The 22,356-nt window shown below is 44.7% G+C and overlaps 1 long non-coding RNA gene across 5 annotated transcripts; it reads right to left on the bottom strand.

Annotated features, from left to right (window-relative positions):
- Positions 1–448: 448 nt before the first annotated feature.
- On the bottom strand, positions 449–20,202 carry LOC129058586 (uncharacterized). 5 transcript variants are annotated; one of them, XR_010139212.1, is made up of 8 exons: positions 19,902–20,202; positions 19,236–19,348; positions 17,811–17,958; positions 17,599–17,726; positions 17,394–17,508; positions 16,793–16,913; positions 775–930; positions 449–692 (listed from the first exon to the last, which is right to left on the bottom strand). It is a non-coding gene; the product is annotated as an uncharacterized LOC129058586 (long non-coding RNA). The 5 variants fall into 5 exon arrangements; XR_008523777.2 differs by lacking the exon at positions 19,236–19,348 and having other exon boundaries at positions 19,902–20,198; XR_008523779.2 differs by lacking the exon at positions 17,811–17,958 and having other exon boundaries at positions 19,902–20,197.
- Between the last annotated feature and the right edge of the window lie 2,154 nt (positions 20,203–22,356).

Here is a 22,356-nt window from a genome sequence, read left to right as displayed (position 1 = left end):
CCCACTTGGCCCCTTAAACTCCACAAATTAAGAACTCCTGTGGTAAGACTGGTGGCTGTCTTGTAAAATGTTAAGTTCCCTTCTGACTGAAACACAAAACACTGTTTGTTGTTTTGCAGAGACTAGAACTAAAGGAGCCACCCGACCTGCCCCTAAGGGAAAGGAGGTGGGTCTGGGGCTTTGCAGGCATAACAACAATCCTGACTGCTGGACTTAGCTCTGAATTCATTGGCAGCATCAGCCCACTCCTCCATTCCGTCCCTGATTCTCTCTAGTTCAGTGACCTATGAGCCTGAGACTTGGCTCCATTCCCTAATGCTTTGTGCTTTTATTGACCATTTCCAAGGAGCTCCACTCCCTGTCAGTCAGTGGAGCTATGGCATGAAAATGAGCCACACAGATACCAGTAGCTCATTTTTGCTTTGAAGCAGGCTATCCCAAAACTTAGCAGCTTAAAACAACCACCATTTATTTAGCTCACTATTCTGAGGGTCATCAGTTAGGCTGAACTCAGTTGAGTGATTATTCTGGTGTCAACTGGGCTCCCTCATGAGCCTGCAGACAATGCAAGTCATTCAGGTCGCTCCTTTTTCTGGGAAGAGCTTGCTATCAGCTAGGTGACAGGGTGGTCAGGACACATGTCTTTCATTCTCCAGCAGGCTAGCCCGGTCATGTTCACATGGTGGTGGCACCTGTACAAGAGGGTTAAAAGGCCATTTCTAGGCATTAAATATTCAAGTTAAGACAAAGATGAAACCCCACTCTATCATTTACCTTCCTACTAAATGTCTCAGGACAAGCTTGTAGTTGTCAGAGATTATTCCAAGTTCCATGAATTCCAATGTTTTAGCTCATCAAAGATCATTTACTTCAACTCCTCTGTACCCAGACTCCAGTATGGATTATATACCTCTGGGATGCTAGGAACAGCTTGGAGGAATAAAAAAATAACCTTTATTCAAGCTCAGGTAATAACAGCCCACTCTTAGTTATTCATGAGTGCCGTGATCAGGACTTTATTCCTTGGGAGAATTCAGGATCAGGGGTTCTTTGAAGGAGATGGAAGAAATAGAGTTAAAACCCTGAGATTTGCAAATAGACGCTGCCCACGAAGGCTGGATATTAACGTTCAAGGGCACCTTCTGGGTTGCTGGTCTTAACTTCTTGACTAAATTTTAAAACCTGCAGGTTTTAAGATATCTGATGGGGCAAAATACAAATCTACCCATTGGATATATCATGGCAGCTCTTTTTTCTCCCCAAACACCATCTGCCTGATTTCCCATGGTTCCTGAGCTCCTCCTCAGAAAGTCGGGAGGGAAAGATGGTGCCAAGAATGCCCTTTGCTGGCATCTCTGGTTTTAAACCCAGAGAGTCGCCTATATGATCTGCCTCTGACCCTAAGAATTCATGTGCTCTGGATGCTCATGGTCTAATTAGGAGCTACAAAGAGATATTCCAGTATTTGTAATGCAAAAAGGTAACGTCTGTAATGAAGTACGCACAAAATAGGAACAAGGAAGGGTTGGACCAGTCATCAAGTAGGAGAGAGAGAACAGAGGTAAAGAATCAGAGAGGAGGAAGAGCTTGACTGATTCTCAGGAGGGCATGTGTGTCAGTGTTACTCATGCATAATGTCAGATGGGGAGGTGAACACAGACTGGGGGTGGAGGCAGGAAATGAGGCCTCAAAAGTCATCACTGCTCAGATCAAGAAGGGTCTTTGTCTGGGCGCAGTGGCTCACACCTGTAATCCCAGCACTTTGGGAGACCATGGCAGGTGGATCACCTGAGGTCAGGAGTTCGAGACCAGCCTGGAAACCCCATGTCTACTAAGAATGCAAAAATTAGCCAGGCATGGTGGTGGGCACCTGTAATCCCAGCTACTCAAGAGGGTGAGATGGGAGAATAGCTTGAACCCTGGAGGCAGAGGCTGCAGTGAGCTGAGATCATGCCATTGCACTCCAGCCCGGGCGACAGAGCGAGACCCTGTCTCAAAAAAAAAAAAAAAAAGGTCTTCACAGTCATGCTAAGCATCGGGAGCCATTGAAGAATTAAAGCAGAGTAGATGTCGTTATCTTTTTATTTAAAAAGTACTACTCATTGGGTGAAAAGAAAGGCATTCAAGACGCCACTGTAATTAACCAGTCAAAACACAGTTCAATTCCAATGAAGATAGAGAGGGAAAAGAACAGACATGAGAGAAGCCTAGCAATAATAAATGGGATTTGGTGGCTGGTTAGATATAAGGTGGAAGAAAAAATGTCACCAGAAATTTTGATGACATTTTTACTTGGGCTACTGTGCAGGTGATAGTATCCTTGGCTAAGTTAAGGAATACAAGAGGAGGAGTAGGTGTTGAGACATGTTGGGATGGAGACAGTAAAGGATAAGATCTGATTTGCACACTGAGTTTGGCCTCGGTGGAAGGGTTATCAAGGTGAAACAGAAGCCTTGGTCCTATGGTTCTAGGGCATAGGGGAGCAGCCTGGGATGTCAGCAGGATTTTTAGTTAAGCTGAAACAGAGAATACTTAGAGACAGGGTATGGAGCAAGAAATAAAAGAGCCAAGAACTGAGCCCCTGGGAACAAAACACTTAATGGGGCCAGAGGAAATGGGAGCTGGGAATGAAACAGAACCACAGGGGGGAGTGGCCAGTCAGTGTCATCTGCTGCTGCAAAACTGGGAAGATAAGCCTGAAAGCATTCACTGTGTTAGCCACATGGAGGTCACTGGTGACGTCAGTGGGAGCTTTCATAGTCAGACAGGGCTCTGTTCCAGGGAGCTAGGAGTAAGAGATGGGTCAGAATGGGGAGACAGCTGGTAGAGATGACACTTTAGAAACATGGTGTAAACGTAATGAAGATATATGACATTAGGTGGAGGAGCATACAGAGTCTAGGAAGGACTTTGCTTTAAAGGAGGTTTAATTCTGCTTAAATGTCATTGGGAAAGTGGGAATAATAATACTACCTTCATAGGATTGTTGTAAGGGTTAAACTGCAGCATGCATGTAAGGTGTTTAGCAAGGTGCCTGAACATAGTAAGTGTCCAATAAACAGTGGCTATAATATCATTAATAATAACAATAATAACAGTTGTACATAAAACACCACCAGAAGGCAGGTTGAGGGCACAACCCAGAAAAGGAACAATTGACAGCACAAAGAGGCAGGAAGGGAAGGGATGCTGAATGCAGTTGAATAAACTATGTATAAAGAAAATGAGATTCATTCATTCAACAACATATATCAAGCACTTACTTTACCAGGTACTTTACCAGGTGGTGGGTATATAAAAGAAAACAAGAAAAACACGCTTCTGCCCTCAAAGAGCTCACACAGCCCAGCAAAAGAGATGTATAGTAAATCAACCATTACAATGTGGTGGGATGGAGTGAAAATCAGGGTTCAGTAGAAACCCAGCAGGAGACCCTAACCCAGCCTTGGCCAGCAGAGGTGAGGGTGCACAGGAAAGATTTTCTGGAAGAAGTGATATCTAGCCTTAGACCTGATTTCCCTAGACAGGAGACAGGCAGCAACAGCACAGGAGGGAAGAGGAGGAGACAAGGTGCAATAGGGTTTGCAGTAAATAGGGGTAAAAAGTGGAGGAATTCATGCCAGAAACTTCTTTTCTTCTGCAATGCAGCAAGTTATTCTCTGTGAGACCTGAGAATGGGCTTGGAACAGCTGCAATGACAGGGCAGAAGAAACTGGGCACATTATATACATGCTGAGCAGTATTGAAGGTACGGATGGGACTGTTGTGATTGCCCCTAGAAGCACTGAGGAGACTAGAGAAGAGTGGAGAGTGGGGATGAGGTCTGCAGAGTGGTGTTGCAGGCTAAGGGGCAGGGAGATGACGGTGCTGGCCAAACCAAGGATGATGTGATGCCTCACAAGATAAGCAGGAAAGTAAAGCCAGGCGGGGACCAGCTGATGAATCCCCCAGATAGAGAGGGCACATGCAAATGAAAGCATAGTGAAGTCAAAGAGTAAATGTGGAAGAAATCAGAGACTGAGAAGCCAAGGATAGTCAAGAGGCTGAGCTCAGAGGAGCAGGTAGAGTCAACAGCAGCTCTGGGGATGACAACATCCAGCAGGTGCCACAGGCATGGAAGAGTGGAGGGGGAAGGCCATGAGAACTGAGCAGATCAAGGAGCTGTAGGGTGTTAGCAGGATCACCCAAGACTGCCTAGGATGCAGGCAGGAATGGGATGGAGAAGAAGGGAGTGATCCAGTCTCCCATCACCTTTGATGAATGTGAAGGAAGGACCAGGGTTGCAGTAGGAGAGCTATGGGGCTAGAAACTTAGGCGTTGCTGGCTTAATGACAAGGGCAACCCATTCTGCGTTTACAACTGTTTTCTCCCATGGTTCCCATAAGCATGTATGAGATCTTGTGCCCTGACTTTTTTCAATTTAAAAAACACAGTGGGCTGGGCACGGTGGCTCACGCCTGTAATCGCAGCACTTTGGAAGGCTGAGGCGGGCGGATCACGAGGTCAGGAGATCAAGACCATCCTGGCTAACAGGGTGAAATCCCGTCTGTACTAAAAATACAAAAAAAAAAAAAAAAAAAAAAAAAAAAAGATTAGCCATGCGTGGTGGTGGGTGCCTGTAGTCCCATCTACTGGGGAGGCTGAGGCAGGAGAATGGTGTGAACTCAGAAGGCAGAGCTTGCAGTGAGTTGAGATCACACCACTGCACTCCAGCCTGGGGGACAGAGTGAGACTCCGTCTCAAAAAAAAAACAAACAAACAAAAAAACACAGTCTACGAATATGAAGAGTGACCTATTTTCTTCCATGTCCAAATTACATTCTCATGTTCACCCTGGGCTGTTCTTTTGCTGCCAAGTGGACAAAGCCAGCAAGTACAATTTACCACTTGATTAAGGCATCATGATTTGCTTTTAAATATTATTGTTCAGTGACTTTAAATCCTTCAGACCTAGAGGTTTTCCTTCAACCTCACCAACTAGACAAGCAAATCAGCAATTAGAAAATGGTATATGAAACGATGCAGTAGGGGTCTGTGGGGATGCTTAGTAAGAGTCCTAACCCAGCCTTGCAGGGGTCAAGAAAGGCTTTTGGCACCCAAAGGTCATGTCAGTCTCCCTCATTTCCCTCACTGCCTGGCCCAGGAGAAATGCACATGAGACCTTAACCACATAAAAGCCAGGCAGATGTAGCGCCTTAAGGAAAGGCTGTGTTTTGCTGTGCTCTTTGGTGTCTTAGAGATGGGGAAAATGCCCTGGCCTTAAATTGGATTAATAAAGGAAACTATTAATCAAAAGCTTGAGAGGCACATCTTCAAACTTCTAATGAGCATCAGATTTTGAGTGAGGGTCAGTGGTTATGCAAAAGAAGAAGCAGGCTATGAAGTGGGTTCTGTCCTGGCAGATGCCCCAAAGAAGCTGTCCTCACCTCAAAAGATGCCCCAGGCACCAGCTCTTTGATTTAGGCATGCTTGGCTCCTCAGCCTCCTAGCCCTGTGTTTCCAAGGTAACAAAGTCCCTGATAAGTTGAACATTGGCCAGTGAGTTGTGCTTCCCTGAAATAAATCAACACACAGCAGAGAGAAATGGCTGCAGGCCCAACTGAACAGTTGCCCTGATCCTGAAAGGCCACTGGTGGAGAGGCCCCTTTGTACCTGTGAAGGAGCCTCCCTGCAAAGACCCCTTTGTACCTTTTGTTGGCTGAAGACTAGCCAATGAAAGGAAGAATCGCCCTGGGAAAGTACACAGCATGAGAGAGATAGTCAGAATCGGGGGGAACCTGAGATGAGGATTTGGATGCAGGGTTTTTGTTTTGTTTTGTTTTTGTTTTTGTTTTTGTTTTGAGACAGAGTCTCGCTCTGTCCCCAGGCTGGAGTGCAGTGGCGCAACCTCAGCTCACTGCAACCGCCGACTCCCTGGTTCAAGCGATTCTCCTGCCTCAGCCTCCCGAGTAGCTGGGATTACAGGCACGGGCCACCAAGTCCAGCTAATTTTTTTTGTATTTTTAGTAGAGGTGGGGTTTCACCATGTTGGCCAGGATGGTCTTGAACTCCTGACCTCGTGATCCACCTGCCTTGGCCTCCCAAAGTGCTGGGATTACAGGCATGAGCCAACGCACCCGGCTTCTGGATACAGGTAATATATTAAGGATATGCTCACAGGCAAGATTAGTATGGGAAAGAAGGAAGCAGGACAAAGATGGAGAGAAAGGCAAACAAGACTGGTGGTTTCAGGCAAAATCCTTCGGAGGGTAGCTTCAGCCTGATCCCTCGGGGAAGCCCTGGCATGTAAGTTCCATCTCATGTTGCTCCTCCCCACCCAGCTTTAGGGAAGGGAGCTGGCTCTCATAAGACTTCTCCAGTTGGGCATTGATCAGTAGTTACCCTTGGGGATGTACACTCCCTGGCACTCCCAGCACCTCCTAAGCGGACAGGCTCCAGGAGTTGGAGGGCAGTGCTCCACTACTGGAAGCAACAATTCACCAAAGCCAGGGAGAGACACACAGATCAGATAAAGGGACCTGAATAAATCTGGGCAGGGCACAATGTTCACTTCATTTACAAATCCCTGCCTGTAAGGGGGAAGGAATGATCAACAGAAACACTCAGACTTGAACACCAATTTCCTTTGTAGAACCTCAGAGTCTGCCAAGGAGCATCTAAGGAGCCACTCCAATTAGGAGGAGGGCCGAGGAGGGGCTGAGCATGCCAGGATCTCCAATGAGAGCAGCTTCTCTTTCTGTTTTTTTACTTATTGCCTTTTATGTACAACGTTGTTTAAAGGAAGGCTTCCCCTGCTGAAAAGAAGTTTGGAAAAACATCCTGCAATAGCTCTGTATCCCCTCCACATGTAGGGTGGGCAGAGTAAATCAAGATGGTAAATCAGTGTGGTGGCCCTTGGGAGGAGTCATCTACCCTATCCTGGGACAGCAACAATCCCAGCCCTTGAGGAACACCACCCCCCGCCCCCAGGTCCTGCACCAGGCTGGAGACCCTGAGTCCTTGCTCTGGCTACACTCACAGAATTCTGTGGGAGGCCCTAAACATAAATATGCAGAGAATATATTTCACTTTTCAGTGTGTCACAATGAGCTGGTGCTCAGACATAGACAAGGGACAGAGCCAGAAAGAAGGGAGCTTTGGCAACTTGTAAATAAAGCTCTTGGAAATGAAAAATGCAACCCCCTAGATACAAAGAGGAGGACCAAAGGGAGATCTGTGGTCCCAGAGAAGCCTTGCTCTCCATCTGGTTAAACAGGTTGCAGAAACATTGCTTTAATTTCACTCCAGGAAAAAAGATACAAACTAAAAGAGTTACTGGGGGAAAGAAGTTCCTGGATCCCTAACATTGCAATTATTCAATGAATATTATGAGCCAGGCAGCCCACTTGATCACTTGCCCTTGTGGAAAGTGGGGAAGGAAGGACCTAATTAACAGAAGTGGAACAGGACCCCAGGAGAAATAAAACCAGGAAACCCAAAGAAGGAAGTGTTTAATGCTGGCCACTGAAATTCCAAAGTGTCCCATAATTGCCACTTAAACGTTACTAACCTGTGAAGCTACCATGTGCTTTAGAGAGAAAAACTCCATCAACTTTCAGGTGACATGGGAAGTTATGGTCACACTGTGAAGAAATGCCCTAAAGCAGAAGCACCAACTGTCTGGCTGGGTTCACTTGAATTAGTTGTCAATGTCATAAAATTGAGAAGTTTCTCATAAAAATCCTAGCTTCCGTTTTTGTTTTTTTTTTCTCTCTCTCTTTCTGAAAATTGACCTTCACAATGCTGGGCCGAAGATCCTGAAGATAATGGTGAGTGGTAGCTGGGTAGTCCCTTGTCCTCTTTAGATGGGGACACTTTCACATTTCTCTGCACTGCACTGACCTTGCAGCATGTACTTATATTGACATCACAATGAAGATGTTTTGCTTGAGCAGAGAGGAAAACTAACTCTGCTGTTGATACTCTGATTCCTTTGCTTTTACCATCTTTGTCCTATTCAGAATTTACCCATCTCTTTATACCAGGCCCTGTTATTATACACTTAGCGAAATATAAGTCACGTCTGATTATAGTAAGAATGGAAGCGCTAAGTCCTCAGTTAACTCAGAGGTGCAAGTGAACGGCATTGAAGGATAGTCCATTTTGGGGGAGATAATAGTGTTAATGCCATTTGATGAGCACAGCATTAATTTATTTGTATGTGTTATTTTCTTTAATCCTCACAAGAGCCCTATAAGGTAGGTCTTATTACCAACCCCATTTTACAGATGAGGGAACGAAGTTTCACATGTTTTAGAGTCAGTATTTGAACAACTGGAGTTTTGCTGTATTTTGGAATCAAAATAGTCAAACTAAGATTTGAAAAAAAGAGCTGAAAATCATGTGTTTATCCAACTATGCCACACTACAAGATAGAGCAGGGGTTGCATCTAGGAGGCTGAAAGGTATGCAGGATCTGAGCAGGAAGGCTGATACAGAGAGAGTAGCATATCCCAACCCACATGAAAGAATGGGGTGATCATGTTTCCTAGACCAAAACTGAAGCCAGTCAAGAACCTCGGGAGCCTGTTCTTTTGTTATTTATTTATTTATTCATTTATTTATTTATTTATTTTGAGACAAGGTCTCATTCTGTCGCTCAGACTAGAGTGCAGTGGCGCAATCTTGGCTCACTGCACCTCCACCTCCTAGCCTTAAGCGATTCTCCTGCCTCAGCTTCCTGAGTAGCTGGGATTACAGGTACACACCACCACACCCTGCTAATTTTTGTATTTTTAGTAGAGATGGGGTTTCACCATGTTGGCCAGGCTGGTCTCGAACTCCTAACCTCAAATGATTCACCCTCCTTGGCCTCCCAAAGTGCTGGGATTACAGGTGTGAGCTACCGTGCCGAGCCACTTGGGGAGACTATTCACAAGGGCAGTACATTGGGAAATAAGAATCAGCACTGGAAAAAACTGGCTTTATAATTGGCAGGGTGCCAAGGCCCAAGACTGATGGTCACATAACAGCAATAGCTAATATTTATTGCATTGACTTTCCTATGTCCCAGGCAGGGTGCTAAGCATGCCACATGTACTAACTCTATCCTGTGAGGTAGGTACTATTATTATCCTCATTGTACATATGGGGAAACTGAGGTGCAAAGAGAGGTTAAGTAACTCATCCAGCATCATAGTAACTGCAGGAGCTGGGATTAAATGTTATTAGTTGTTTCTAGAGTTCACAATTATAAACCCTACATTTGCCACTTCAGCTGGCCAAGGGCCAGCCAGGCAAACACAGGACAAAGGTTTAGGTAAAGGAATCTTTTGAGGAAGCAGCAGCAGGTGTCAGGAGCCAAAGCCTGGACAAAGAGGGTCAGAGGCCCAGTGCAGGGAGGCCAACCTCAAAGGCAGAAATCCCTCATCAAACTCAGGCCTCTTGTGGGGGTGAGAAATGCAGTCTTCCCATCCCATAGAGCAGCAGTCCCCAACCTTTTTGGCACCAGGGACTGATTTCGTGGAAGACAATTTTTCCACGGATGGGGGAAGGGGATGGTTTTGGGATGAAACTGTTCTATCTCAGATCATCAGGCATTAGATTCTCATAAGAAGTGCGCAAGCTAGATCCCTCACCTACGCAGTTCACAATAGGATTCACACTCCTGTGAGAATCTCATACCACCACTGATCTGACAGGAGGTAGTGCTCAGGCAGTAATTCTCACTCGCCCGTGCTCACCTCCGACTGTGCAGCCCAGTTCCTAACAGGCCACAAATTGGTACTGGTTGGTGGCCCAGGGGTTGGGGACCCCTGCCATTGGGAGAAAGGTCATTGTATACAGCCCCTCAAGAACGCAATTTACCTGGAGTCTATGATTCATAATGGGCATCCTTAGAGCCAGAAATTCCTTCTCCCCGTATTTACCCCAAAGGAGCCTTTATCTGCTCCTGCTGTGGAAGGAAGGCACGGAGTCCTCTTCAAGGATGATGATTACCAAATGGTTCATTATAGAAAAGAAGGAAACAAGCTAAGTGTCCATCAGGAGGGGAATGGCTAGGTCAATTGTAATAAACCCACTCAGGGGAACATGCTCCAACAAAGACACACATACCTCCCATGAAGAGTCCAAGATCCAAGAGCCAGCCATGGAGCTGTGCCACTCAGACTTCCCTTCAAGAAAGCAACTGCCACTCAGCTGCAAGGAGTGCAGTGAGCTAACAGTCTCCAGCTGCGGAGCTTTTAGGATTCACTGCAGCATTTGAGTTGAGGCCATGCTTTCCAGGGAGTCTCCCAGCAGGTGACTGATCATGGCTGCGGAACTAAAACTTGGCCATTTCTGCCCAATGAGGCAATCCTCCAAAGAGCAATGTCAACTCTGAGCTCCCATTGGGCAGGTGAGACCGTCAGACCCGCATCACAGACTGCTCTCCTTGCTCAGCCCTGCTCCCTTGCTCCCTCTGCCTTTATCTTTCACAGGCATCACCCCCAATTAACCCCTTATACTCCCAACTCCTCTCAGTGTCCACTTCCCAGAGGATGCCTGAACTGGCACTTCTATTGATTAATGAAAATAGCAAGTTACAGGACCCTGCATACACTAAGATACCATTATGTAAATAAACAAACACCTATATGAATAAGTATTTTTTAAAGGTAAAGGAAAAGAAAAATACAAGAATGGAGGAAGAAAGGAAGGAAGGAAATAAACCTCACACACAAACATATTTTTTCTATGTATTCACATATATGCAGTCAAATGCTCTACCCCTGAGCTATAACCCCCGCATTCATATATATGGATAGGTATGCATTAAAAAGTTCTGAGAAAAGCGCGACTAAATGATAACCGTAGTTATTTCTTGAGGTGGGGGAAAGTTTAGGAATGATGCATTAAGATTCTCTGTGTTTCTTTAATGTTCTTTTTACAAGGAGAATGCTTTCAAGCATTACATAAGTGACTAAAAACATTTAAAACGTACACCAGCCCTTGGGAATCCAGGCCCCTTGGACCAAGACTGAGTTTACTCAAGGAAGATCCCAGCATCTCTGCTTAAGTTAGGGGACCCCCAGAGTGGAGCCTGAGGCCCTCTAGAAGTGTTGTACCTGGCAGGGGTCAGCCAGTCCTCAACCCACTCCCTGCCTCTGTTGGCCAACAACCACAGAGATGCATCAAGAAGGAGAAAGATCTTTCTGTCCAGAAAGATCTATGGAGTGTTTTAAATTGCATGAGACTTTCCTGGCCTCCCTGGCTGCACTGTGCAGAGATGCCATAACTCCCCAGAACAGCATCTCTGAGAATTGCACTTGTAAATCTTCCCCTCACGTGGCACGGAGTGCATCAGAGAACAGTTCTAAATCTAATCAGCTGCGTGGGCATTTCATGCAGGATGCAGCCATGTTTGTTACTTATCTGCCAGCACTACCTCTTTCACCTTTAAGCTGTCGGGGTCTTCTTTCTAATTCTGTCTCTCTCTCCCTCCCTGTCTCCCTTGCCTCTTGCCTTTTGCCTCCTTCTCCCCTCCTTTCCCTCCTTCTCCTCTCCTTCCCCGCTCCCGTCCATGACCTTAAATAGGGAGCAAGCTAGATGGGGAAGAGCCCCAGCAATCTGGGCACAGACTAGAAGCTTCCTTCCTGTACTGCTGGCCTGCACTTTCTTCCCAGGCATCACACTCACTTCAACAGGCTGATGGTAGGTCAGAAGTCTACAATCTGGACGTGGTGTGAATGGCTTCTCACAGCATGCCCAGAGGAAGAACTCCAGCTGGCTTGGTTGAGGCTACTGACATTTAGGAAATTACTATTATTTTTATTTTTAGACACCAATAAAAATGACATCTGGGACCAGCGCAGATAAATGTTCCATTTATAAGGAAACAGAAGTCTGAGTGATGGCTGAGGTTGCCCAGCCAAGCATGACAGGGGAACTGGTGGACTTCTGAGAGGAAGTTCACCCCCAGCACTGCAGGGATGGAACAGAGGCCAACTTGGAAAACAAGTTGGAGGCAGAAGTTCTGAGAGGTCCCAGAATTATTATCTTTAGCCCATCTGAAACTCCCAATCCCTGATCAAAAAATATGTTAAATAAAATACCATCTTCCAGCTATTTTCTGCTATGCCCTGTCGGTCTACATTCACCAAATGCAATAGTTTGCAAGAGTGGTACCGTCACCTCCATTCAACTTAGGAGAAGGTTAAGTAACACACCTACGGTCACACAGATGATGGATGTCAGGGCTAGGTTTGGCACCCAGTTCTGTTGAAATTACTGCACTGTCTTTCCACCAGCTCTCAAAGTCAAGGTCTTTCTCTCAATGACCCACTTGTGCCATCTAAGCCTTCAGAAAATAAACAAGGGGAGGGAACGAAGCAATAGCTGAGCTAGTGTCAGTCTTTGCAAACACAACTAGTGTCGACTTTGTGAACAGGCTAAGATGTTGACCCTGACTGAGGTCATGACTGAATCTACCTCCCCATGTGCTAAAGGGAAGACAGCATGAGTAGTTTAGATTCCTGCTCTACCACTTATTTTTAAAAAATTAATTAAAGGACTTTTTTTTTAAGTTTTTACCTAATGTCCTTTTTCTGTCCCAGGATCCCATCCAGAATATCACATTACATTTAGTTGTTGTGTCTCCTTATGTACCCCTTGGCTGTAACAGTTTCTCAGACTTTGCTTGTCTGGAATGACCTTGAGAATTTTGAGGAGTGCTGGTCAGGTGTTTTGTAGAATGTCCCTCAGTCCCACCATTTTTTACCCAGATATCCTACCAGAGGACAGACCTCATGCAGTTTTCATAGGCATCTCTTAACTTCACAACCAGAAAATAACTTTGAGATATTAGGAAAAAGGCCTTCAAATTCATTCATTTTACCAAGAAGTACTGAGCCCTTGATATGTACAAAGAAAGCATCAGAGGAGGCACAAAAAAGGATGCAAAAGAAGCAGGAGATGAGGGTGGAGTGCCAATCGGTTCTCTTCCCCACCTCCTTTGGGTCTCTGGGCTCTCCTTTGTGAAGGAAGAGTTGCACCTGAGAACGCACAGGTATATCAGATCAGTGTTTCTCAAAGTGAGGTAGAGGAACACCTGCACTAGAATCCCAAAGGTACTTGTTAAAAGGCAAATTCCTTGCAGAGTTTATCCTGTGTTTATAAAAAAATAAAAAGATAAAATGCAAATGCTTGAGCTTACTTCAGATTCACTGAATCAGATGTTGGTCAGAAAGCTGCTTGGGGAAAAACTGCACTTGATTCCAAGGCTCAGGCAAGTTTGAGAGCCACCATAAGAGATGATAATGAATGGTCTACACTGACCTGATGGGACATGTACAAGCCCCAGTGGATACAAAATCAGATAGGTGAAAGCAGGTGACACTTCATTAAATTTCAGAAGAAATGGACAGGGAAGGATTGCTGGAGACTCAGATAAAGGGGCTGTGATCTAGATGGTTGTGCATGGTGTCAGGAAATAGAAAAAGCATTACCAAGACCTGAAGCATGAATATATAAACAGGAGATATCAAAATCTAGTGGGGTTGGGTGGCAGCATGTAGGTACAGATTGGGGAATCTAAAAACCAGGGTGACTTGTAGCCATCAACATAGGTGCCAAGAAAACAGTGGGAAACAGAGCATCTATAAGGTAGAACTTGCATGAAGCAGGAAAGTAGAAAGGTGAGTTTGCTTTTAGACATGTTGTATTCAAGTTCTTGATGAAATATATAAACAGACATATCCTGTAGGAAGTAGGGAATTTGTAAGAAGTAAGGTTGAGAATTTGCATTTTTAATAAGTACCTTTGGGATTTTAACGCATGTGGCCTTCTATTAATACCTTCCTCTGAGAAACACCAATCTGGTGCAACCCTTTGTTCACAGGTGCAGCACTTCGTTCACAGATGAGAAAACTAGATCCAGAAGGAGGAAGCAGGGAAATGACCTGACTGACACTCAACCTTCCTCTCCTACTTCTCTTGCACCCTTTTTTGTGCCTCCTCTGATGCTTTTTTTGTACATATCAAGGGCTCAGTGCTTCTTCGCAGAATGAATGAATTTGAAGGCTTTTGTCCTAAATCTCAAATATCTCTGAATTGCAAAGATATCTCTGAAATGCAGGTGGGGTTGGGGGTGTCCTACATACTCATGGGCTTTGGGGTCATCACAGAGTTGGGTTTGAGGTGTCCTGTCTCTCATCACCCTCCAGCTGAATGCCCCTCAGCCAGGTCAATAATCCCCTCTCAGTTTCAATTCTCCTCTGTGAAGTGAGTGCAGCACTGACCTTCAGGGTTATGTTGAGGACTTAATGAGAAACCATATGTAAAGTCTTCATAGCACCCTCAGAAAAATCCATATGAATTCACATTCAGGATCAAAGTTAAAGTTAAAACCATAAGTCAGACCTTAAAGGAAAGAGTGTATAGTAAAAAGAGGAGATTAAGGTCTGAGCCTTGGGGGAAACAAGGGTTAGGGGACAGCAGAAGGAACAAAAGCCAAAAACAAAAGAATATCTTTAAAATTAGAGGAACAGCAACAGGATCATGCAGTGAAAGGTAACAACTGATCTTCTAGGGAGTATTGACAGTCAAATCCCATGGACCCAGGCTTGAATCCCTGCTTTTCCACTTACCAGCTGGGAACTGAGACTTGCTGGAACCATTTCCTCAACTCTAAGTCTGGGTGACAATACCTACTATGTCTGGTTGTTGTCATAAATAGCTAAGTTGCTGTATGTCAATCTTATGTCCCTTAGTAGGGACTCAATGAATGTTAACCACTGTTATAATTAATATATAGGCAAGACGAACGAGTGTTTTGCCGAAGGGATAGCAAACAGTATCCAATACCACAAAGAGATTAAGAAAAAATGAAGACTTGAGAAAACTGTTTTAAAAACCATGATTTGTTATTTCAGTGAGCAGAAACAAGTAGAAGCCAGTTGGCAGGCTTCTGAAAATGAAGACCGCTGATGTGGACTGTATTAGGGTCTCCCAAACTTTTAAAAGTCATGGTACACACAGAAAATTGTGTTTACACAACATACTGGGACAAACCACTGAGGCTGCTCAAAATCAAAGATCATCCCAGGAACTCCGACTGCCCCAAGCTCTGTTCTGCTGCCTTGAGGGCTGAGGGGATAAATATCTCCGCATTCTGTAAAACATTCTAGCATCGTAGTACCAAGGCATAACAGCTGGGCAGTTGGGCCTTATTGCCTGCCCCATACAGCCATGAAAACAGCAACAAGATGTCTACAATGATTACTGAAACCGTCTTTTTCATGAACTACTTACTTTAAGCAGGGGTCAGCAAACTTTATAAATGCCCAGCTATTTTAAGGACTGTGGGCCATATGGTCTCTGTTGCAATATTCAGCTTGACTGTTTAAGTGCAAAAGCAGTCATAGACAATTTATAAATCAATGAGCATGGTTGTGTTCCAATAAAACTGTGTGTACAAAAATAGTGAGCTGGATTTGTCCTGCAGGCCATATTTTTCCAACCTCTGTCTTTGAGCTTCAAAATCTGGTAATATATTTCCACCAGAATTGCCAAACACACGAGAATAACTAAAACTAAAAGGACTGACATAACTAAGTTTGGGTGAGGATATGGAGAAACCGTAACTTACATACATTGTTTATGGGAGTGTAAATCAGTGCAATCACTTTGGGAAACATTGACAGTATCTACTAAAGCTGAACATACACAGCCTATAACCCAGCAATTCCACTAATGGATATAAACCCAATTAAAGTACATGCATATGTCTGCCAAACACATGTACAAACATGTATATAGTGGCTTATTCATAATAACCAAAAACTGGAAACAGCCCAAATGTCCAGAGACAGTGGAATGGATAAATAAAGTTTGGTATATTCAATACAGTGGAGTACAATACGGGAATGGAAAAGAACACACTTTGCTACATGCAACTATCTGGATTCACCTCACAGACAAAATTTTGAGCAGAGAAACTGCATGATTTAATAATGCAAAGTTCTTGAACAGGCAAAACCAATCAATAGGGACAGAAATAAGAAAAGTGATTGCTTTTGAGGGAAGATATGGGCTGGGATTTCTTATTCTGGGAGGGAGTTACAAGGTGCATGTATCGTCGTCAAAAAGAGTCATCAAGATGTACACTTAAGATTTGTGCACTTTATTTTGTTACATCTTAATGAAAATGTTGTTTAGAAGAATAAATACCCCCCAAATGCGGACAATTCTGAATCCAACATGCCTAGGTACTGGGGAGCCAACAACAGCACACTCTCCCTCAGAGCCTGTGGCACTGAGTCAGCCTCTGGGCACACCGTACCTTAGTCCTGATAGGATAGGGAGATGTAGTAAGTTCTTTCTTTTCCCCAACCATGTTAGACATTGATATTTCACCGGCTGGGTTATGAGGACCCTAATATTTCCCTCTGTCAATGAAACAGCTGCCAAGTGGTACCAAGTTGGACGTAGAGGGGAAGATGGGGTTGGTAGAGGAATAAAGACGAGGATAGGAAGTGAATTAGCAAATGACAATGAACATGACTTGCAGGAAACAAACATTGGTCCCAGTCACCCAGTGAAAGATTCCCAACTCCTGCAGCCCAGAATTCCTTCTGAAGGCCATTCTATGAGGTGACATTATCTGCCATGATGGTTGCTAAAATGGTCACAGCACAGAACATACCATCCAAGCCTCAGCCGCTTCATAGATATGAGCCCTCAGAAGGCTGAGGCTCTTAGGAGACCTTTATCGTACTCGCTGGCTTGTTAAATTGTCTAGAAGTGTTCTGCTAAGTCCTAAGTCAGCACTTACCTGCACACCAGCTTCTTATGCAGCCCAAAGGATAACACTGGCAAAGGATATACAATGGCAAGAAGTGGCTTTTTCTTGGGCCTCCAACAGCACAGAGTCCTGGCTTCACTGGATAACTAGACTAGGAACAAAGTTCAAACGCTGTTATTGGAAACATCTATACAGGTCTGACCCTCAAATCTAGTTCTCTTTCAAACACTTGGCTCCCCTCACCTCCAAAATTAATGCCTCCTGCTCTTGTTGCTACCTGTTGAGACATTTGTGACCAAGTAAGTTTTCAGAGAGGTGTGGAGGGGTTACAGGGGACACAGAAAGAGAAGCCAACATTCATTGACTCCTACTAGGTTTCAGATACTATACCAGATGATTCTATAGATCTGTGCTGGACAACACAGTGGCCAGTAACCACGTGGAGCTATTTAAATTTCTAATTTTAATTAATGAAAATTAAATAAATTTAAAATTCAGTTCTTCAGTTACTCTAGCCACATTTTAAGTGCTCAACAGTCATGTGTGGCTTGTGGCTGCTGAATTGTACAGTGTAGTAACAGAACATTTTTATTATCACGGAGGTGTCCAATGGACAACCCTATATACAGACCTTTCCCCCTTAATCTTTGCAACAGTCCTTTGAGGTAGTTTATCAGTTAGAATGTATTCGACTACTGGTAACAAAAAACTCCAGTTGGAAATGGCTTGATAATTCCTTTCTTGCTCTGAGAAGATGAAAAAAAATAAATAAAAATAAAATAATAAAATAAAATAAGTTTATGATTGATTTTAAGATAAATAATATTTATCTGTACCTGAGAGTCCAGAAAATAGTTGTTTCCAGGACCAGCACAGTTAGCGAGGTTATTAAGGGCTTAGGGCCTTTCTGTCTCAGTGTTTGCTGCTCTCACTTGATGTGTCAGCCTTCACGTCGTCTAGTTTCCTGTGTGGATGCAAGACAGTGACCAGTGGCCATTGGGACAATGTGCTTCCTTGCTCATATCCCCCCAGGAGAAAGTAAAAATACCTCTCTTTCGGTCTAATTGGACCAACTGGGAGCACATGCCCTTCTCTGAACCATTAACAGATGCCACGGACTTTCATATACTGTTTGAGATGAATCAAGATTTCTCTTTGGAAGTAAAAGTTGGGAAAAGCTGAACGAAATCGTGATTCTATTGGAAAGGAGGAAGAAGGGAAATGGATGATAGGTAAATAACCAATGTTATCTACTGGAGTGAGTGTTGTTACTCCCATTTCACAAACAAGGAAGCTGAGGCTAAGAGGGGTTAAGTAAATTACCCCAGGCCACAGATGGCACACTGCATAGAGCAGGAATTCAATCCAGGGTCTGTCCCGCTGTGGTATGTGTCATTGCCCACATGCCAGCCTGCCACACAGCATTGGGTGCATTTTGTCATTCAGCAGCACAGTGCCACAGTGCCACTCAAGAAGTTATCCTCTCACTCCTCATTAGCATAACATGATGATTAGCTAATAAGGCAAAGCAGCAACGAACCTGCTCTGATTCTCTTTCTGTGTAAGCAACTTATGGTTATCTGTTGAATAGGATACATTATGCTGCGTTTCTCCTCCCAACCTTTCCCTTTATGTTAAATATATGATTTTTATCCTCAGAAGGGGGATTATCTCTGAGCAGAATTGGCAAGGTTAAACACTGTCTATAAAACACATTCGGCTGTGCCATGAAATGAATTACATAATATATCAGTCATCTACCTGGCTTTCAAAAACCTGCAAATGCATTTCTGTTCAGTATGGGTGAGTATTTTATATTTTGCCTCCCTTCCCATGAAGGTAAAAATGACCTTGGTTCTTAGGAAGTGAAGATATATTGAACGGGTTAGGATCAACAGAGTTCCATTTCATTTAGTCTCCACTAAAATTGCAAGGAGTGAAAATAGAGATTGAATTTATTTTACTATATATTGCCTCATTTGAACTTTAGTAAGGCATTAGCTTCTAAAGAAAACCCTCCCCCTTCAATAATCTCTTATTGATGTCATGTTAAGGAAATTGCCTTGACTTTATTGATTCCGAGCTATGAGGTACAATGTACCCGTCGGTGTGTTAAACTGAGAAAAGTGTGCTGGGCTGGCTATCGCTGCAGAGATGGAACTTGCTGACAGCGCAGCAATTTGGCCCTACCCAACACCCGTGGTTATTCTCCCCAAAGAGCAAATTAATAGGAAGCCGAGTGCATCAGAGCCTCCCCGCATGACCTTGCTTGGAAAGAGCAAGCAATGGGAGGAGATGAGCCTCATGTCCTGAGGGGGAGAACAGCAGGGCAAGACCCCGCCACACCACAGCCAGCCCCTCCATATCTCCAGCCTCCTGGTGGACAGGGATCCCCTTCAGAATTCTCCCCCAAGTAGCCCAGAAACTGTGTCCAGCCAGGTTGCTTACTTTGTTAGAGCCTCAGGGTCCTTACCTGTAAAATGGTTGTAGCATTTTGGCTGGCAACAGCATCTCTCATATTTGTTCAAGAAACTACAAAGTGATGGGCCACTTTGGGTAAGGAGGGTGAGACTCCCAGAAAATGGTCTGTAAGAAGACCACGAACCGAGGTGGTCACTAACATGCTCTGCATGAAAACAGTATCAGCAATGTTGGGCCTGAGAGATAATCAGGTGGGCAGGCAGAGATGAGAAACTGAGATGGGAAGAGGAGGTGTGGGCGCTGGTCTGGTAAAGAGAAAACTTTTAACATCAAGAATAGCTAGTATTGTTTTGCATTGTTTGTAATAAAAACTATCTGCAGCTCCCAAACATGTGAAAAAGTCCATTACTCACACACACAAAAAAAGTGGTTTAGGGAAAAATAGGAGGGAGGTTGGGCATGGGACAAGGAGGAGAGTCAGCACAGAGCAGCTGGAGGAAAGTGGCCCTAGGAGGTGAGTGGAAGTGAAAACGGGAGTTGAGAAATGGCCACAAGCATCCTAGTGCCGGGGCATCACAGACAGCATGGTGAGAGGAGTAGGCTGGCAACAGAGGTAGAGCCATCTCTGTTTGGTTGCAAAGGATAAACTGACCTCAACCAATACCTGAACCACATGGGAATATAATCTCAAGATTTGCAGGGTTGAGGTGAAGCTTACATTTAATGACTACTTTTCCTGATTCCTATGCCTCCTGTCTGCTCTCCACCTCCCATCCCTTTTGAAGAATGTGGCTGCTGATGGCAGTCACCATTCAATGGCTGCCCATAGCCACGAGAGGCCAGTCAAGCTGGAGGGAGCACCATTGTGGAGCTCAGCATTCAGTGGCTCTGTCTTGTCCCTGGACCCTCTTCCAGACCCCTTTTCCATCTTTCCCCTCCCTGACCTCACTCTTATGTCAGCCTCCTGTCACAATCCCCATCCCCACAGCTCCACCTGGCCCCAGGCCCTACCTCACCTCTTTCACCTCTGCTTCCTTGAGTGAACAGGCCCCAGTAAGTAGTCAGAGGCCACAGGCACCCATCAGAAAAATCCTGCACTGTTTCTGCTCTGCCCCATTCCTACTCAGTCACTACTGGATCCCCATGGACAGTCACCCCCCCACCCCCCCCCCGCAGTGAGTACATGGCTCACAAGCTGCCTTAGAGATGTACATTCACAAATGAGAACATTTGTCTTCAGTTGAGGGTACCTTGGGCACTCAGATCAGGGCCAACCTAAAAAAGTCAAGTGCACTCTTGCCGATATCCCCTCCCTCCCACACATGTACTCTACTCATGCCCCTCACTCTCCAGTTTTTATTTTTGTTCTTTCCCCAGAACCTACACTTTGCTGGATCACCAACTGACCTAATGGACCCCATGTAGAAATATTTACCTTTGTGAAAACAGGCACAGCAAGGAGCCAAAGGAATTACTTTATAAAGGGTAGAGTGTCTGCCACCAGCAACGGAGCGTTTAGGACTACATGTTTGGGGTTGATAGTGCAAGGCTGGCCTTCACCTGCTGACCTGCCAACCCTCTCCAAAAGAAAAAGACAAAGGATCCCATTTCCTGTATATTTCCTGGGAGCCTAGCCCAGTGTCTGGCACAGAGAAGATAGTCGACGAGTATCAAATGTCCCAGGCAATCCCAGTCTGAGGGGCCACCCGCTGCTGAAAGATGAGCTTGTCCACCTCTGTGAGCCCCAAATCATAGATAAAAGCCTTCTAAGCCCAACAGAAGGGCACCGTCCCTTCCTTTCTGAATGCAATAATGAGATCACTTTCTCAAGAGTAAGACCAGAGAGGAGTGAAGGTTAAACAAATAAACCTCTTTCTCGCTGATATTAACTGACTCCCATGGCTGTGTTCTGGATATTGCACTAAGTCTGGGAACACTAAGTCTGTTCCTTTTTCTCTATCTTAGCAAAAAGTAGAAGGAGTTGAGGATGGGGTGGTAAGAGAATTGTAAGAGTCAGGGAGAGAAGGTTATGAGGGCAGAAGAAAGTCTCAGCGTTCAGCTAATGTGTGTTGAATGAACTTCAGCTTGAGGTGACACCAGACATTATATAGGTCACAGGCCAATGGCTCAAATGCCTCCAGGTGGAAAGAAGCAAAGCTGGCCAGTGAGATAGGTAATGAGGGGCCGCTGCTCCCAGGAGGGCTTGTGACCTTTCTGAGTGGCAGCCTCTTCTCAGTTCCAGACAATTATTTCCAAGTTGGTGTGTGAGTCCCCTGTGTCTAGATTTTCCTATTTTTTTTCCCCAAGAAAAGCCAGAAATGTGGATTTTCATGAAAAAAAAACCCATTTTGAAACATTGGAAACTAGTTTAAAAATGTTCAAAACACTACACTGGTCAATAAAAGTGCATCTGAAGGCTGGATCAAGTCTCCCTTGTTTGTTGTAGAACGGTGGTTCTCAAATGTAAGCAGGTATCACAGTCTCCTTCAGAACTTAGTAATAGCACAGATTGCTGGGCTCCACCCCTAGAGTCTCTTATTCAGCAGCTCTGGGTTGGAGGCCACAAATTTGCATTTCTAACGACTTCCCAGGAAATGCCAATGCAGCTGACACTGGGGCCACACTTTGAGATCTACTGCTGTTGCAGACCCCCCAGAGGGTCTCCAGCCTTTCTTTCTGCCCCCATGATGTACTACTGGCTTGAGTGGAAAAGATCTGCTCTCTTCTTCAGGGCATTCTGTGAATGAAGTTCTGTGTGTGACCTCTGTCTCTCCAAAGCCTCCCTTCAGCACAGGTGTTAAAAACAGGAGCTTGAGGCTCTAATTCTTGGGCTCTTTCATGTCCTGATTATATTTTTCTGGCAAAGTCTGAACCCCAAGCATCATATTGTCTTCTTTAAGTCCCAAACCAGAAGATACTTTCCTGGAGAACCAGGTGCCCCTTAGACCTGTGCTCAACTGTACTCAATCATGTTAATATTAGAGAAAATCCAATATAAATCCCTTTGGTGTCAGGGGTTCTGCAAGGTTGCTATAATTGCCTGAAGATTAAGACACATTTTTAACCTCTTCTGTCTTCAGAGAGTCAGTTCCAGCTAGGCCAGGGGAAATTTATAAACCCTTGGGGTTCTCATTAGGGCATAAGAGCACATTTCTGGTAACTAAGGAGGAGTG

The sequence above is a fragment of the Pongo abelii genome, chromosome 2 (assembly GCF_028885655.2).
Source record: "Pongo abelii isolate AG06213 chromosome 2, NHGRI_mPonAbe1-v2.0_pri, whole genome shotgun sequence".
Lineage (NCBI taxonomy): Eukaryota > Metazoa > Chordata > Mammalia > Primates > Hominidae > Pongo > Pongo abelii.
This window is presented reverse-complemented; position numbering and strand designations above follow the sequence as displayed.